Source organism: Muntiacus reevesi, chromosome 2 (genome assembly GCF_963930625.1).
Source record: "Muntiacus reevesi chromosome 2, mMunRee1.1, whole genome shotgun sequence".
NCBI lineage: Eukaryota > Metazoa > Chordata > Mammalia > Artiodactyla > Cervidae > Muntiacus > Muntiacus reevesi.
Genome location: NC_089250.1, coordinates 232,658,031 through 232,663,401, shown reverse-complemented (window position 1 = coordinate 232,663,401; position 5,371 = coordinate 232,658,031). Strand labels below are relative to the sequence as shown.

The 5,371-nt window shown below is 43.1% G+C and overlaps 1 pseudogene; it reads right to left on the bottom strand.

The window, feature by feature from the left end:
* Positions 1-1,916: 1,916 nt before the first annotated feature.
* LOC136161919 (5S ribosomal RNA) lies at positions 1,917-2,035 on the bottom strand (annotated as a pseudogene).
* Between the last annotated feature and the right edge of the window lie 3,336 nt (positions 2,036-5,371).

Sequence of the window (5,371 nt, the reverse complement as noted above, 5' to 3'; positions counted from 1 at the left end):
GGAGCCTGGAATGCTACCATCCATGGACATGCAAAGAGTTGGACAAAAGTTAGCAACTGAACAACAATAAAAATTCCACTGGACTTATCCCTTTATCTGGGTGCCTGAATATAGGACAGAAAGAGAGATGTTGGGCTGGCAAGTGAGGCCTCGGAGGCTGCTCCCAAGACATTGCAAGAGGGAGGTTGAAGATGTGGGCTCACAGACTGTTTCTGAAAATAAAGAACCAGGCTCCATCCTGTTTTCATCAGAAAATGAACTTTATAGGTGGGGTAAGATCCTCATCAGTCCCTCTCCAGAAGGGGGAACCTCAGAAGCAGGTATATGAACAGTTGGCAGGCAACACAAACCGCGGATATCAGGACCCAGACCCCCCCATTCAGGTGTTCTGATGGACCCCTAAGGGGTCTCACGGTCCCTGTTACTCCCACCTGGGACAGGCCAGGAAAAGTGAGAAGCAAAACATCTAATGACATATTATGCCCTTTGTGGCATTCCATTGCGTATTATTCAAAATCTTTTAGTGGATTAACAATTAAAAAATTGTATATATTCATTGGGAAGAATGGATGCTGAAGCCAAAGAGCCAATACTTTGCCCACCTGATGCAAAGTGCTGACTTATTGGAAAAGACCCTGACTCTGGGAAAGATTGAAGGCAAAAGAGAAGGGGGCGGCAGAGGATGAGACTGTTAGATAGCATCACTGACTCAATGGAGATGAATCTAAGCAAATTCCAGGAGACAGTGAAGGACAGGGAAGTCTAGTGTGCTGCAGTCCATGGGGTGGCAAAGAGTCTGACACGACATAGCCCCTGAAAAACAGCAACATATACATATATATATGCATACATATATAGTCATATGGGCTTCCTTGGTAGCTCAGATGGTAAAGAATCCATCTGCAATGCAGGAGAACTGGGCTTGATCCCTGGGTTGGTTACGATCCCCTGGAGGAGGGCATGGCAACCCACTCCAGTAATCTTACCTGAAGAATCCCATGGACAGAGGAGCCTGGTTGGCTACAGTCCGTGGGGTTGCAAAGAGTCAGACTGAGTGACTAAACACAGCACAGCATGTAGGTATATACAAAATGAAATGAAATGCCTCAAACACCAAGTACCCAGGACACTGCAAGCTTGAAAAAGCCCAAACAGAAGAGCTCTAGATACCCTCTTCTACAACCAGGTGGAGACAGTCTGGGACTGTCCTCAAGCTGGCTCTGAAAGCTAACTGCGGTGCCCGTGATGGTTTTGAGTCTGGGCCTCTCTCTGTCTCTCTCTCCCTGTTTCTGAATCACTGAAGGAAGATGGAGATCATCAAGTTTCAGGCCCTCAAGTTTTAAGATATAATAATAATCAGAGTGTACTTAACATTCCCCAATAGTAACATTTTGTATATTACAATACTTGTTTTATCCCTAAATGTGAGTCAAGGTTCCTTGGTACAAAGATTGGCCAATTGTTCCTTCCTTTTTGTCTTTAAGAATCCAAACCATCCCCCGCCCTATGCTCTGCCTTGGCGCTGAGAACCAAGCCATACTTCCCTGTCCACATTAGCACGACTTTGCTATTCCACCCTCTTTAGCCTGACTGGACTTTTCCAGGGCTGTTCTGCTCAAGAAGATGTTTGGACTTTCTGAAAGAAACATCACTTCTTCAGTGAAAGCATTCACAGGCACTTTGTGCTGTGTATGTGTGTGTGTGTGCACGCGCACATGAGCATGCGTGCTTGATTGTGTCTGACTCTTTGCAACCCCATGGACTCCTCTATCCATGGAATTTTCCAGGCAAGAATGCTGGAGTGGGTTGCCATTCCCTATTCCAAGGGATCTTCCTGACGCAGGGATCGAACCCATGTCTCTTGCATCCTGTATTGCAGGGAGATTCTTTACCACTGTGCCACTTGGGAAGCCCAACATCTGCAGCAGCCGGTATTTCCAGACAGTCTCCCATCCAAGCACTAACCAGGCCCAACCCTGCTTAGCTTCTGAGATCAGATGAGATCAGGCTTATTCTGCGTGGTATGGCTGGTAGTTTGTGCCCTAAAATTATTTTGAATCTGTCTTCTCAAAATCCTTACCTTGCTGTTTCACTAACTCTGAACTGTTATCTCCTGGTTCTTACCCAATCTTCTTCAAGTCCCTGCATTGAGAGGGCCTCCAATTCTTCCAAGTCAGTAAATTCTGATCTACTCCGCCTTTTTTGAGATACAACTAGAATTCTGCCAAGATGATGGTCTCCCTTGCCCAGTAAGCTATAAACTCAGCTGTCTCTTAGCAACAGGTCATGTTCATAGTGTTTGGAGAGCTAGCTTTGAACATCTTTCTATCTTTCTGACTACCTGCCTGGGAGAAGTCACTCCTGGGTGATAACTGTTTCTCATCACCCTCTAATTTTCCCTAATATCCTTTTATAGATGAAGAGCAGGCCTTGAGTGCAGAGCTTTGAACAGACAGCAATGTCTAGTGAAAATTGGATCATCTTGCTTCGTTTTAGTTGTATTCATTTTTGATCCTTTGAAAAGTTGTGTCAAAATAACACATAAACATTGCTTAACCCAGAGCTGAATTGTCCAAAGCCTGTGATGAACAGCAGGTGTCTTGGTCCACCCCTCTCTTCCAACCCTCAAACATCAATCCCCCGAAGCAACTTCTGTCAATTCTTTGAGCTGTTTCTTCAGGGTTTTTCCCCCTCTATACTTTTAAATGATATGCTTCTGTTCCTGTCTCCTGATTTTTTCATACAAGAGATAGGTATTATTTCCCAACATTAAACAATGGTCTCTTAGACCCCCTTCTCACTCACATACATTTCCCCTTCCTTCCAACTTCCCACCATTGGTTGTTGTATTTTTTATTAAATCCAGTTGTAGTGTTTATATTATGATAAATTTGTGTGTATTCGCAGCTTGGTCTGATAGTGTCTTAGAGGATGTCATCCTTTCTTGACCTTTGGCTTGGCTTTCTTAAAATATCTGGCTGACTCTTCCCACACCCTCCAGTAGCTCTGTATAAAGGCCCTCAATCCAATTTTACACCTGGCCACACCTGTCAGTTAATCTGTCAGTTGCATGTTTCCTGGAGACGTCCCTCCTGGAGCCAGCCACCCTCCTGTCCCATCTGATCGCCTTGCTCCCTAGGCCTACAACACAGCTGTCACCAGGGACTTTCCTTGCCCCTGACCTGTGCCTGAGCGCCTCTGCCCCGGATCTCATGTCTTCATCTTTCTTGATGTACTATGGTGCTTTGATGGAGTACACCCTCTGATATGTTCCTGAGAAAGACTGCAAAGTTTTGACATCTGATCTGACATCCCTTTAAAAAAAGTGTTTATTATCCCCTTCCCTTGGATTGATAGTTTGGCTGTGTATAAAATTCAAGCACTGAAGCAATTTTCCTTCAGAATTCTAAAAGTATTATTCCATTGGCTTCTAGTGTTGCTGAGGAAAAGTCCATTGCCTTATCCATTCCCAATTCCTTAATATATGTGACCTGGTTTTGCTGTTGTTTTGTTTTGTTTTGTTTTTTCTTTTTTCCCTGTGGAAGAGTTTAGGCTTTTCTTTGCTTATTTTTCTTTTTTAAAATTGAAGTATAGTTGGTTCACAATGCTGTGTCAATTTCTGTTGTACAGCAAAGTGTCCATTATACAATATATGCTTTATTTTTGTTTTTTTTTTCATCATGGTTTACCATAGGATGTTGAGTGATTCCAAGACGTATGGTTCAATATCCTAAGTTTTTTTCCTATTCCTGTCACTCTGAAATTTCATGATGATATTCTTCGGTGTAGTTGGTTGTTCATTCTATTGGACACTCAGTGGGGCCCACTGAATCTGAAGACTAAAGACTTTAGTTTCTGGGAAATTTTCTTGTATTATTTCTTTGATAATTTCCTCCCCTCTGCATCCTCTATTTCTTTTGACTCTGGAAAGTCTATTATTCAGATAGCAGACCTGTAGCAATGCACCCGTTTTTTATCCTTTATCTGCTTTTCTCCACCTTTTTGCCACATCTCTTGTTCTTTGGGGGTCCCTTTTTACACTCTTGTGTTTCTATTTCATGGATGTAATCTCTTTTATGACTTGAGTATTGGAGAAGCTGCAACGCCCACCGTATCCCCCAGGTTTACCATTTTAGTGCATGCAGACCCATTGCCCAAGGACAGTGTACCTCTCAGGTCATAAAATACTAAGGTTTTGTCTTTGTTGTTAGTTGCCTTTTCAACTTTTAGAATGTGCTTTGTAACATTCTTTTAATGATGGAAGAACTCATTTCGTAATCATCTTCCCCAAATAACAAACTTCCCATCTTCTGCTAGAAGTGATGCCTGGCAAGGAATTGGTGGGAGATGAAATCTAGGGATCTGACAGATTCTAATTCAGGCTTTCCATTAATTCTGCTAGTGTTAGCCATACCTGAGCTCCAGCCTTTCCTGGAGCCTTTCCAGGCACTGCTACTCAGGGCAGCTTATCTCTCTGCTTCCTTTCTCTCAGACCTAGATGTCAATTCTTCTTGATCCATTTTCTCACTCGTCTCCAAAATTTGCTTGCAACCTGTCATTTGCTGTCTTCCTCTCCTGTTCTCTTTCGGTCCTGTGACTTTATGTCTTTTCATTTTCTTATTCCTTAACTGTCATTCTCTTAGGGTTTCAGTGACGAGCAGAGGAAAGCATTTGTGTTTAATCCACCATGAACTCCCATTGTGCTTATTTTTATAGTCATGGTCTATTTATGGCCTGCAATATTGATTTTCCAGTCTGGGCAGGGAAGTGATAAAAAGTTTTCTTTAAAAATAAATGTGTTCTCTTTTTTTCTATGAAAGTGAGCCTATCTAAAGAAAAAAATTAAATAAAATGTAGGGTGAGGCCGACATCATGGTGGTAATATGAAATGACAGATATTTGAGATTTACTGAGTTAGACGGTCATGTTCTCCTGCTGTGGGAAATAAGACAGAATTATCTGTGGGACTTTCTTCATGGACATCTCAGAAATGGACACTGACAGTGATGCTGACTTGCTCACAGAATTCATAATCTGAGTTGGTGCCACAGTCCCGTAAGTCAAGTCTGGGAAGGTGGGACCCCTAAAAATTCCCCCAAGCCTCAGGCTGGGCCCATGGGTAAGGGAGTTGCAGTTGGGAACATAGCCAAAGTGAGAGAAGGTGGTTTCTGGCTTGTCAAAAGGGGTCACTCCCTGGTCATCTGGCCCAAGGGTCAACATGATTTTGGCCCCCATGGAATCCATTTAGTAGGAAAAGGAGAACTGTGTCCACAATCTCCCTAGCAGTAGTTCCCAGACACATTCAAGAATCACAGAGTGGACTCTCAAACTCTCGAGGTTGACACAGAGACTACTTGTGGATGGACCTGGT